Below are 13,885 nucleotides of genomic sequence, written 5' to 3'. Positions count from 1 at the left end.
CCATCTGGAGAGCTCCTCCTGGTTTGCTCCAGGCAGCTGTGGAGGAGAAACCTTCAGCCAGGCTAAAAGTGAGAGCAAAAGGCTGTGATGCACCCAGAGCCATCGAGGGCAGATGTGTCAGTCAGGAGGGATGAGATGGGCAAGAGGGAGCAGCCTGAAGGAGGTGGAGGAAGTCACCCAGTCACCAGCTATCCAGAAGTTTGCTTCTGGGCCAGCTTGTGTGGAAAAGCACTGGGATAAAGGTGCTCTAGGCTATGAAAATTATTTCCTTAACACACTGAGAAAACAGACTTTCCATATGTCCCAGAGAGAGAGGGCTGGTCAGTCATGGGCAAGTGGCACCTTGGCATGAACACTTCTGCTCCTGGAGCTGCCATGGACATTCCCTGTTTAAAATGGGTGAATTTACATGACAGAGAGCAGCAGCTTCCACAGAACAGTCAGAGCCTCAACATGATAATTCAAGGACTTGGTCACTGTCCCTTGCTCAGACCTCATGGCTGGACCTGAATCCCAGCACTGGCTCCAGCACCTGAATCCCAGAACCACTTGTGCTGGAGATCCGAGTCTCCTGCTCCAGCCCATCAGAGCAACCTGCTCCAAGCTGTGCCCAGTTGAGTTTTGGGTGTCTCACAGCCCCTCCTGCCCCCCTGGTTCAGTGTTTGATCACCCTCAGGGTGATTTTTTCCCCCTTTCTCTCTAATGAGGATTTCTCTTCTTTCAACCTTTGGATTCTCATCCTTCCAGCACAAACCTCTGGGATGAGCCTCCTCATCACCCTCCTGTCAGGCCATTGCAGGTTCTCAGGAGATCTCAGCTCCACCTTCTCTCCTTCTGGCTGAACACACCCAGCTCACTCAGACTCTCCTTGCATGTCCTGTTCTCCACTCCTGATCATTTGGTTTTGGACCCGCTGGACTTGCCCTGGGAGCCAAAGCATCCCAGCACTGCAGATGGGGTCTCTGTGCAGGAAAAGGGCAAAGATCCCCTCCCTTGCCACGCTGCCTGCACTCTCAGTAATGTAGCTTTTGTAGGGGCTTGGTGTTCCTTCATGCCTGAGGAGCACCAGGAGCTATTTCTGCAAAGCTCTCCTTGGATCCAGCAGTGCTGGGACACCTGGTGTCCTTCCCCAGACAGGATTTTGCTTTTATGTTTATTACACTTTGTAAGGCTCCCATCAGCCCATTCCTGCAGCCTGTCCAAGTCCCTGTGGTCAGCAGCCCTGCCCTCCAGCCCCCAAAAAACTGTGGGGAAGCTGCTCCAAAGTCTGTGCTGTCAAGGAGAGCAGTTTTATTCTGAAATATTCTGAAATAGCTACAAGAACATTGGTGTATGTTCCCATGCAATTTAAAACATAAATTAGTAAGATTATTTTTAATTGAAATGGAGTCTACATTCTGTTCTCCAAACTCTGCACAAACTAAAATTTCTGATGCCTGACCTGCTCATGTACCTAAATCTCTCTTTCTTCCTTCACATTAGAGCTGGTGGCGTTAATACATTATTCAGTGATTTAGTTCTTCCGTCCACGATCCAAACCCATTTTCTGCAAATGTATTCATTGCTTCCCTCTGTTTGTTGACTTGTTATGTGAAGGACATTCAGCCTGTACAGAGTATTTGGGAGCACTTGGCTTTGTTTGCCAAAGAGGGGGTGCAGAATTGCAGCTGCTTTAGTGAGACACTCTGAGCTCAGTCCCACCCTGACCCTCAGTCCCACTCCAGCCCTCGGAGCTCCTGAGCTTGGCCTGAGCCCCTGCTGTCCATGGAGTGTTGGCAGGACTAGGCTGGAGTCCTTTGGGTCCTCTGGCACCTCAGATTTGCCTCCCTGGGGCAGCAGGGCGGCCCCCTGTCCCACAAGCTCCCAAAGAACATCTGGATCCCACCTCTGGCAACAAGGAGCCCCCAGGAGCCGGGGATCTGCACACCTACAGCCCAGTCCACCTCACACAACCCCAAATCAATATTCCTCATTAGAGAGCTACTGAAGTGGAAGTAATTTGGCCATGAGTTGTTGCTGGAGGTCTGATCTCCTTCCTGCCTCAGGCTGCAAAGGCTCTTAGGGTGAAAGATTTACAGTGTTTTGGAGAGACAGGGTTATCCTTCACGAGGCAGGAACAGAGACAAGCTGGGTTGTTTCATCTTCATTCCACTCCTGAAATCCCTCTTGATTCATTACACTCTGTCCTTCTCGTCGGTGTAATGAAATAAAAATGTTTATGTTGATATACAAAGATAGCAACATTGATTTTCCTTTCTGCAGTAGATTTGATTACTATCAAGCTCCCAAAGCCTTCCTGAGGTCTTTTTTTTTATTTTTTTTTTATTTTATTTCATTGCAACACCTTTTCAAACTCACAGCTTTTTTCCTAATTGTATTTTCTGCTGACAGAAGCATGTGGAAGGATTTGAGGAGGATGCAGGTGAGGTCTCAGAGGGGCCCTTTCAATGCATTAAGATGTTGAGACGCTCTGACTTTACCAAGGCGCTGCTCCGCAAATTACATATTTGCAAAAACTCCAGATGAAATTATAAATATGAGACTGCAAGAAAAGTTATTTCACATTTATTACTGCTTCCCCTGGATTCTCATTTCATCTCAGATCCCTGGGGTTTTAGAGGTTTGCCAATGTTTTTGACACTATTTGTATTCCTGTCTCAGCCTGTGATACCTTCGCTGTGCTTATGGGAAGGGAGGAGCAGATGTGGGTAAAAGGCACAGGTACCTTAAATCTGACCCAAACCACAGCCAGCTTTCTGTTTAGACAACATGTTTGTCTCTCTGTGTTAAACCTGCATTAGTCTTGAACGGGAAGCAGAAATTCCAGACTGGAAATCTCTGAGAGAACTGAAGCTTTTGGTATCTGCAGTTAAAACACCTCGCTCTAACTGAGGGTGCTTCTACTACAGTGCCCTGCTCTGCACTGTAGAAGAGGGAAAGCAGAGGCTCAGGCTGTGCTGTGGCAATATTTCAAATCCTTGGGATGCAAAAAGCACCAGAAAACTTAACAGTGCTTTATGCTATTCCAGGGCAAGACACTGAAATCCCCCAGGGACGACTGGGACAATCTGAGGCACAGCTGGTCTGATCCAGCTGCTAAAGCTGGTCCTAGAGCAAACCCTTCCTTGTTAAGCTGCTTAGAGTTATTGATTACTGAGGCAGAATGTTAATTATTATGGAATCCATGAAAAGGCTTGTTGTTTTCTTTTTTCCTTAACGACCAGTGTTCTCCAATTAATCTTGGCTTCGTTATGGATGCGGGAAAGACTCTTCGTAACTAGCGGAGAAATTGATTTTTCGGGTTTCAATGTGTTTATGTTCAGCACAACTTCATTTCCTTGTTTGCTTAAAAAACAAAAACAAAACCAAAAGGGATATACATGAAGTTGGAGCAGGCTTTTCCCTCGAGGTGTTCATTTAGTGGTGTAAAGATCAGCTTCCAAACACTGCCTGGAACTACATGTTTGAATAAGACTCGATTCAAAATGTTTACGGAGAGTGAATTGAATTCAGCTGCTTCCTCAGTGAGCTCTCTGGAAAGATCCTGGGTGAGCCTTCCCAATCCATTATTAGTACAGAATATTGCATGTGCACAGACATGGAACTGACAGCCAGACATCTCTCTTGGGAAAACTGTAAATCTTACATGGCCCCACAATAGGAATTCCAGGTTTCTGTAACCAAATTTCTCCTAAAATCCTTTTATTTTCCAACAATCCCTCATTGGAAATGCAATCTCAGCAAACCAGCAGAAGTTTCAGAGCATTTCCATTCAAAGAAAACATGATAGTTCTCTTTTTGCACATTCCTATTTATCCATCTGTGAAAGGGCAAACCTTTGGGCTCAAAATTTTAATATTATTATACCATATTCAGATAAGGTAAAAACGCTTCAATGGCTAAATGAAGGAATCTGATCCTAATACAGTAGAAACACAATCCCAGATTTTCTTCAGGTAGTAGCTCAGTTTGCTTTTAACATTGTCGACTTGGGGATTTTACTTTGTCTTTTATGATCTTTGAATTTTTTTTTCCTACTTCTAACTTAAAAATTAAGTCCATTCCATTAATTCATTTTTTTATTTTGGTAATTCCCTGTTTCAGTCACCTGCCTGGTTGGGGTCCCAGCTGGGGAGGTGGCAGCTGACCAATCCCCTATTTCTCCAAAGCAGCCTTCTGGCTGGGATGCAGCACTAGGGACCATCTCATGGGGTTTCAGGCTGGAGACATCCAATCCTGATGTAATAAATGAAGGAATACGGGTGGCCCCACTTGGGATGTAGCAGGGATGTAGCAGGCCTGGAGTGGAACAGGGACTTGAACACCACCAAGGCTGAAGGAGGGGATTGTCCTGCTCTGCTCTGGGCTGGTGCAGCCCCACCTCGAGTCCTGGGGGCAGTTTTGGGTACCACAACAGGAAAAAGATCTGCAGCTGTTGGAGAGTGTCCAAAGAAGGGACATGAGGATGGTGAAGGGTCTGTGGCTGAGGGCACTTGGTGTGTTCAGCTGGAGAAGAGGGCACTGAGGGGAGACCTCATTGCAGTTCCAACTTCTTCATGAGGGGCAGAGGAGGGGCAGGACTGAGCTCTGCTCTGGGGGACCAGGGACAGCCCCCAGGGAAGGGCTGGAGCTGTGTCAGGGCAGGCTCAGGGTGGATCTCAGGGAAAGGTTCTTCCCCCAGAGGGTGGTTGGCACTGAACAGGCTCCCCAGGGCAGTGGGCACAGCCCCAAGGCTGCCAGAGCTCCAGGAGGGTTTGGACAACGCTCTGAGGGACAGGGTGGGGTTGTTGAGGTGTCTGTGCAGGGCCAGGAGTTGGACTGGATGATCCTGTGGGTCCCTTCCAGCTCAGGATATTCTCTATGGCCTCAGTGGCCCTGGTTTGGAAGGCCAGTTCCTTCCTTGCTCCTCCTTTGGGTTACAAACACACTGAGTGTGGTTCCTCATCCCACACACCCACTCAGCTGTGTCCTGAGTCCCAGTTCCTCAGCTGTGAGAGGCACAGGGAAGTGATGATGTGGCCCAAAATCATCCCACATGGGGAAGATTTGGTCCCATTCCAATGGCACCTAAGCAACACTCCAAGCTGGAGCTCGAAGGACATCAAGCACAAAGTACCCACGAGGTCTCATGGGGCACAAACTCTGAGCAGGTCACAGCCACTTACCCACATGCTGAATTTTTAATACTTCTGGGATTTTAGTGAGATAAATCTTAATGTCTCTTGGATATTTCCACCCCCAAGATCCATCGTGGCAGGTGCCAATTCATTATTTCAACTCCAGTGTGACAAATACCTGCACACCTTCACCCCCTTAACCCTGAGCTACACATCTTCTCTTTGTATTTCTTCTTGTCTCCTTCAGGATGAGTCTGAATCCTGACAAAATTCAGCATTAAACACTTTGTTAGTTGGATTAGCCCGGGGGATGCTGGTAATTGCAGTATTGTTAGGGCTGCTTTTCATTCCCAATCGCTCTGTCAGAGATGCTTTCACACACAGAATCCTGTAATTTTCCTGGGAGTGGGCTGGGCATAAACTCCTTGCTAAGCTGAGAGATGTCTTTTTCTATAAAGTCAATTACTGTAGAAAATCCACTAATACAAAGGGCATAATGCAATTATTTGGAATTGATTTCTTATAAGCTTATGAATAGACATTTGGGCAAGTTCAAGTTTGCTGAGGGAGTTTATAATAATAGCTGTCACATTTACATTAGCTTTTCATCCCAGGAGATTTCAAAGCACTCTACAAATCCTGAACTCGCATCTCTGAAGAGGAAACATGGCCCAACGCCCACCTGCCTTTTGCTCAGGAAATCTGCATTTAATTCCCCCTTTCACCACAGCCTTCCAGCACAATCCCTCACCAGTCTTTTCAACTGCTGCTACAAAACAAGAAAAAAAACTGTGTGCTCCTTCTGCAGGGTGGAGAAGGGGAAGAGACACCACAGTGGCTGCAGGGTGGGAAGGTGCAAATCCAGGTGCTGAGGCAGTGATGGGGCTTGGAGCCACCTGGGCTAGTGGAAGGTGTCCCTGCCCACGGCACCTGGATGGAACAACACAGTCTTTAAGTCCCTTCCAACCCAAATCATTCTGTGGTTCTGTGAAAGTGCAAGATGCTCCTTTAGACCAAGATCAGCCCTTAGGATGAGAATCAGCTCTCCTGACTTGTTCTTCTAGAAGCCAGATGCTGACTCAGCTGGTCACCTGGGCTGAAGGCCCTTGATAAAACTGTTGGGATGCCAGAGGGGAGGATCAGTTCTACCTGCCTGCCTGAAATGGGAGAGGTGTCCCACTGGATTTTAAAGGAACCCAAGAGGGAAGAATGTGGATTTTGGCCTTGCAGCTTTTCACGGTCTAAAGCTCCTCCCCATGGAAGTCCCAGCAGTGGATCCTGAGCTGTTGGCACTTTGATTTTCAGCAGCAAAGCCAAGTGATGATGATAATAATAACCACAGGGATGAGCCCTGAGTGTTTCCAGGAGGATGTTGCCAGAGAGCCAGGGAGGAAGGAAGCAAAGGGATGACAGCCAAATACCAACCACGTGGCACAGATGGCCAAAAATATGGCTCATTCCTAATGGCTTCTGGTGCATTTAGGAGAAACTTTGTGTGTACTCCAGAGCTGTCCAAAGGCAGAACCTGCACAGGAAAATAGGAATGATGACAGCAAGAGGCTTGGATGAGGCTGTCAGGGTTATTGTTGGCCCCTCCTGGCCAGTGCAAACTGCGGCTAGAAGAGACTTCATTAAAAATCTAAATAAAGGCTCCCAAATAAAACTAAGGCTTATATTTCCTGTACAATAACTACGTTTTCATGTCTGTAAGCAACAAGGAATTGTGTTTTTATTTATTTTTCCCTTTCACTGAGATGAGCTTCGTGTAAGATTGCAGACCAGGCAAAGCAGCATCAGCATGGACAAGACTGTGCTGAAATAAATCCATTTTTCTTCTGGCACCCCCCATATTTGTTTGGCATCCTGGTCTATTCTTTTTGAATTTTTTTCAGAGTTGCAGTGGACATAAAACTCAACCCAATCCTTAATTTATATTCGCCTCAGTTCATATCAGTTGAAGAATAGTTTTCACATTCTAAGTAGACCAGATAATAATTAATAGAGTAGATAATTGCACCATCAAGCCAGTCATTTTGCAAGAGTGAGGATGTGCCACTTTAATATTTTAAAACTTCCCAGATTGTTTCAGACATATGGGGATTATATAATATTTACTGTGCCAGGCTGATGAAGGGCCAGGCTTAACTGAAAGTTATTGTAATCATGCCACTGTTTTTAAGAGGACCTGAGAAAATAGGCATTATAAAGAAATATTGACAGATTAAATAGATCCTATGATGGGAACTGGGAAATTGCTCCATTAAAGCGTGTGTGTGTGTTACAACATTAGGCAATTATTAAATTAACAGATGGCAGAGGCTTCTCAGAGCTCTGGAAATGGATCCCAGCAGCATCCAAGTGATAAAGGGAAAGTCATATGCTAATGCAGGCAGGAATCTGAATCCCCCTCTCAATCACTGGCACGTGGGGATTCAGGGGATTAAAGTGATTCACTGATCTCCCAGCAGCAATAACAGTGATGAATCACCCAGTGGTGGAAATTTGTGTGTTCCCCCACTCCCCCCAGTTAAGAGTAAATTGGTCCCCAAAAGGTGATTCCCCAGCTAGCAGAGGAAAAATAGTGAGGGAAGAGAGGGGAGCCAGAGAAAGTTAACTCACCAAATAGGATATCAGGACACAGCAAAGCCCAGCTCGCCCCTCTCCTGCCCTGGAGGGATCCCAATCACACTCTGCATCTCCCCAGTTCCAAAGCACTGGTCTGGAAGAAGCATTTTGCATCTCTTGTTCCTTACACTGTTCCCCTTGCTCGAGGGATTTTGAATTCCACTGGAGCAAAGACTGTAATGCTGAGGAACCATCACACCCCGAAATCCCTGCTGGCAGCAGGGGGGTGGAAACCTCCTGGGAAGGGGTGGTGGGAAGAGCCCTGTGGCAACTGAGACACATCCCAGTCCCTGCTCTGGACAGGGATGAGATTGAGCATGATTTTGACCCCGGGGCTGAGCCCTGTGCCCTCCAGGACAGGAGCTCTGAGCTCCTTGCCCTTGGCATTTTTCTCCTCCCTGAGGATTTTTTAGACCCTCGTTAATTCCGAGAGCAAAAACTTGAGAAAGGCTCATTAGCCTGGAGGTAGGAACAGGGCTTGGGAAGTACCTTTGCTTCAGGGAACACTTAATTGTTTATACAAAGCTCCACAGTGCTGAAAAGGCCAAATTTACCATGGAGGCATCCAGGCTGTCTCCTTGGACTGCCAGTGGGCAGAGCACTTTCCTGGGCAGATGACTGATCCCTTAAATCCCCTGAAGCAGAAAGAAAATTCAGATGACACCAACTTCCCTGAGCAGTTTGTAACCCCAGGCCTTCATTTTCAGCATGGAAAGTTTTGCATTAAGTGGAAAACTGTGCATGGAGCCACAGGAAATATTTAGGAGTTGCATTTTTGAAGGTGGAGAGTTAGTGTTCTTTCAGCTCTCCAAAGTTCTTTAAGAAAGTTTGGGTTTGGCTGCCACATGGAATAATAAATCAATCACTCCCACCACTTTAGCAATTGCCCCCTTTTTAGATTTAATTCATCAGAATGGGAACCCTGGAGTTAAATTCAAACACAAGGTAGCTGCTTCATTGTTCTGGACCTCTTAGTGTCCAGTAATTTCCAACACTATAAAATACAAGTAAAATTCTCCTTTTTGCAATTCTTTTTTGCCCCTGCTGGCATGATCTGCTCTGCACACAGAGCTCCCGTGGGTGGCAACAGGGAACACATCACTGACCTGCAGTAATTGCTTGTTTTTAGGAATTAAATAGGCAATGAGTGGTTGGTGGGTTTTGTACAGGTCATCAAACATCTCAAAAGCAGCCTGGAGAGAAAGGTTAACTTTCAGAAATGTTTCACACAGGTAATAATAAGAATTCAGATGTATTTGAGCTGCACAAGGGGACACATCTTTGTGGGCTCAGGAATCTGCTACCTGAGAGCAAGAACAGCTGAGCTGGAGAATATCACAGACTATCCAAGAAAACCCTTTAACACCATCACTGAGCATGCACAGGGAAATAAATGTTAGAATTAAAATCATAAAATGCAATCATAGAACATCCCAAGTTTGAAGGGACCCACAAGGACCATCCAGTCCAACTCTGTCAGAGTTGGACATCCCAACAATCCCACCCTGTCCCTCAGAGCGTTGTCCAAACCCTCCTGGAGCTCTGGCAGCCTTGGGGCTGTGCCCACTGCCCTGGGGAGCCTGTTCAGTGCCAACCACCCTCTGGGGGAAGGACCTTTCCCTGAGATCCACCCTGAGCCTGCCCTGACACCGCTCCAGGCCATTAATATCTTATCCCTGTGTATGAAATTAGATCTCCTGATTTAAAGATGAGTCATAGCTTGGCTTGAAACTCTTTCACTCTCCCAGGCAGTGACTGGGGTTGTGTTATCTGTGGAGAATGATATGGCAAACAAAGACACTTGGGACATTTAGGAGCCAAAGTCCTGTTTCAGTGGTGACATGGAAACTCAGGCACACCAAGGGCCAGGTTCCCAAAGGCATTTGGGGGTTCAGAGATGCAGAGGGACTCAGCAGCCACTGGGGAAAAGGATGCTTTTAAATCCAGTTGCAGTAGGTGTGGAAGAGCAGAGGTCCAGGTCAGAGAACTCAACCTGTGATCTGAGAGCTGTGGGGAGGGGAGGGCACGTGAGGGGCTGTGAGCCAGTTTAAAGGAGTCCAAAGTGACTTAGGAAATGGCTTTCACCCAGCAGCACAGCCCACAGCACTGGCTTTCAGAGTGTTTGCATCTCTACCCAGAGCTAAAGTAGAATTCACAGGCTGAAGACGTCTGGAAACTTCTGGTCCAGCCCATTTGGAAGCCTCAGATTGCAACAAGAAGGGCAAAACAACTGTAATGATCCTCCTCTCCCAAAGAAATCAGTTATGCTTCCAGAGAAAGCAAAAAATTGAATTGGGCATTATGAAAAATTCTCTGTGTAGCTGCAACTACAACCTAGATAATTCACTTAGGCTAAATATATGACTGTAATTGAAAAATCCAAATAAGGTATGCATATGCATTGATCCATGTGATTTAAATCAAGCCATAAAACATCAACATTATCCAGCAAAAGCTGCTGGAGAAACAGCAGCCAAGCAGAATATGAAATTCCAGGGAGACCATTGCACTGGCTGGGAGGAGGACTTAATTGATTTTGACAAAGAAACCTATTTGCTGTTTAATTGATTCCTACTCTAAATTCACAGTACTTTCAGACCTAGCAGAGAGGAGCAGCAGAATAGTGATTACCCAGAGCAAATTACAGCTGGCCAGGTCCAGAATCCTTCAGGTCCTGGTAATTCTCTATTTACCAAATTACTGCTGTGGATTTTCAGAGAAACACTGAAGTGCGCTCGTATAAGCACACAAATCACTCAGAGCTACGGGATGATTGAAAGAGCTATTCAGGCCCCCAGAAGGACCTCAGGGAAGCAGTAAACATCCTCACTTTGTTCCAAAAGTATCCACGCTCCTCTGCACCTGGTTTAGGTTAGTGGGGGCTGTGTTTGCTGGGAAGGAGGGGTCACAAATTGTGCCAAGGCTGTAAAAGCCCCACATCTGGGTACAGTTGTGTAACCCCAAGTTACACTGGAGCCCACAGGGCTGCCCTCCTTACATCCCTGGGGCCTTCCCAGGCATCACTGAGCCTTTAACTTCACATCAGAGAGGGAGTGAGAATGATTTTCTCCCTGTCCTAAAACAGAGATTCAATCCCTGCAAGTCAGGCCCTCCCCTCACACAGGTGTCCTTTTAGACAGTGATGGTGTGGAGGTGCAAACATCATCAGTGGAAATGGGAAAAGGACCAGAAATGGGTAAAAGATCTCACAATTCTGCTCTTTATAACTACCTGAAAAGAAGGTTGTGCTGAGTGGGGCGTCATCCTCTTCCCCAGGCAACAACAGGAACGGGGGAAGTGGCCTCAAGCTGCACCAGAGGAGGCTCAGGTTGGATATTAGGAAGAATTTATTCCCTGGAAGAGTGGTTAAGCGTTGGAACAGGCTGCCCAGGGCAGTGGTGGAGTCACCAGCCCTGAAAGGTTCAAAAAGGGAGTGGATTTCACAACATGGTTTAGTGGCCACGGTGGTGTTTTTAGTTAAAGGAGGCCTTTTCCAACCTTAGTGATTCTGGGGTTGCCAGGATCACCAGGAATGCACAGTCAGGCTCCTGTGCTGGGGCTCTGCTCCCTCCAGGAGCAACGAGGATGCTCCATTCCTCCTCCTGACCCCAGCCCTGGAAGCACAAAGGAGCACCCACAAGGCACCCCCTCCCCTGTTTCCAGTGACCGATGGATGGACTCACAGCAAAGATTTTTCAAATCGAAAAATCCCCTCTCGTTCCAGAAATCATCCTCCCCTGAGCTCAGCCATTTGTCACAGGGGGTGAGGCAGAGCTGGCACACTCCTCTTCCCCAGGGAAGCAAAGGTCCATGGAGAGCTGGGATAGAAACATGGCAATGACAGCCTGCACAGGGAGAATAAATGATTGCCTTCGTTCAAAATAATTTCAAAAAGGGAATTTAAAAGTGGTAAGAGGCAGGTTGGACCTAGGAAAATATTTTATCATTACCTGACAGGAGGCTGTAGCCAGGTGGGGGTTGGTCTCTTCTCCCAGGTCACAAGTGACAGGACATGAGGAAACAGCCTTGAGTTGTACCAGGGGAGGTTTGGGTTGAATAATAGGAAAAATGTATCAGGGAAAATGTTGTCAAACATTGGAACAGGCAGGCCAGGGAAGTGGTGGAGTCACCACCCCTGGAAGTGATCAAAAAATGAGTGGATGTGGCACTTGAGGACATGGTGGTAGTGCTGGGTTCATGGCTGGACTTTATGATCTTGAAGGTCGTTTCCAACCTTCTTGACTCCGTGATTCTGTGATTATTATCAATACTTTAGGGCTGATCTTATTCTCCCAGAGTTTAAACACTTCTTCCCCCTCTGATGCTTGAAGTGACCTCTCAGGGAGGTCCCCTGGGAGGGAGGCACAAGGCTGGGTGGGATGGGCAGCACAGGAAGATCCAGACAGCTGGATCCCTTCTGAGGCTGCTCCTGCAGCTGCTGCACTGACAGAAGTGGCACAGAGCACAACCTGAAGGCCTGGCCTCAAACCTCTGTCCAGAGGGGCTTTTCCAGAAGCCAGAAAAGTTTTCTGTAACCCCTGGGAAACACTGAAACTTCCTCCAGCTCCACCAGCTCAGGGAACGTGGATGACAAATGACAGCTATCCAGACTGACCTTTTGCAAGCTCTCCCCTAATTAAAAGCAGGATGCTGAGAAATGATTCATCCTCACCACAGCTGTGGCCTGAGGGACCACATTAGGTGACTGAATGCTTTGGTGCATCCTTCCAGGAGGATATCAGCAGACCTGAAGGCTCTCCTTGAATTCCCACCCCCCTACACACTCCAGAAATGGAGCCTCTGATCTGATCCAACAGAGAAACAGCCTGAACATTTCCTTCCTGCTCCCAACAGAGCAACTTCCCAAACACAGTAGTGCCCAATCAAATGAGAAAAGGGAAACAGGGCTTTGCTGGAAGCTTCACCAAGGTGCATTTCCAGCTGCATTCTTCACACATTTCAGAGAGAGCAGGATGGGAAAATGAAGCTGTTAGACTGGTTTTCTCACCCAAATACTGACCTGGATGTCACTGACAGAGTCTTAGAACAGTGTGGGTTGGAAGGGACATGAAAGATCATCTCATTCCACCCCCTGCCACGAGCAGGGACACCTCCCACTAGACCAAGTTGCTCAGAGCCCCATCCAAGCCAAGCCTTGGACACCTCCAGGGGTGGAAGTCATGGTAAGAGTTTCCCAAGGAAAGGAGCTCTGAGAGATCCAGCTACAAGAGGAGGGATAACCAGGCATATTATGGGAAAGGCTGGACCCTTCCACCCCCTGTGGTGCTGGGGCAGGGTGAGATGTTTTACAGGGCTCCTGACACTCCCTGTTCCCCAGGAGGAGGAGCTCCAAAAGGAGGTGGTGGAAAGTCCTTCTGTTGAGTTTCCCTTATCCAGGGGTCTCCAGCACCCCCAGGGAGGGGGATCCCCAGCCAGTAAATGCCCATGGAATCCCTGCCTGTTGCCTTTCCCTCCAGCTGTAAAGGAGCTCCCCTTTCCAAGCTCCTTAACAAATGCCAGCTCCTCCTGGTCATTACCTGCCAGCAGAACCTGGAGCTCAACCCCTCATTAGAGTGAGAAAGCAAAGCAGGAGATTTCCCACAACAGCTCCCCAGCACCTCCTGAAATCCCTGAGCAAGTGCAGCAAAGCCAGCAGTCATTCCCAAAATTAGGGCTTTCATTTTCCTGCTCAAGTATCTCCTCCCTCCCCAAAACACCCAAAGAGAAGGAGGTCAAAAAGAACAAGGAAAAAAACATAAAAATAAAGAAAGCACCTTTGTGGTTTCTCTCCAACACTGAAGTGGGTTCCAGGGAGGTGATACCAGAAGTTTCTGTACACTGTGTGTGTCTCTGATAAAACAGCCAGCCAGGCTCTCCTGGGAATTAGGAAGTTTCTCTCTGGATCTGCCAGTCATGTTTTCCCAGATTAAATCCACAGGCCATGAGTAAACAAATCAGGGTCTCTCCATTTTTCCCAAGCAGGAAACTATGTTAGTCACAGCACAAAAACTTTGGTTTCTGAGAACTTCCACCCAGATCCTGGGAAAACAAGATGCTAAAGAAATATTTAATATTAAGGTGAGATGGGATTGTGATATGAAAGTTGCAAATAGATCTGAGAAAATCAAGAAAAAAATTAAGAA

This window comes from Myiozetetes cayanensis, unplaced genomic scaffold (assembly GCF_022539395.1).
Source record: "Myiozetetes cayanensis isolate MyiCay16 unplaced genomic scaffold, myiCay2020 scf19, whole genome shotgun sequence".
In the NCBI taxonomy this organism is placed as follows: Eukaryota; Metazoa; Chordata; class Aves; order Passeriformes; family Tyrannidae; genus Myiozetetes; species Myiozetetes cayanensis.
Note: the sequence above shows the minus strand (reverse complement) of the source record.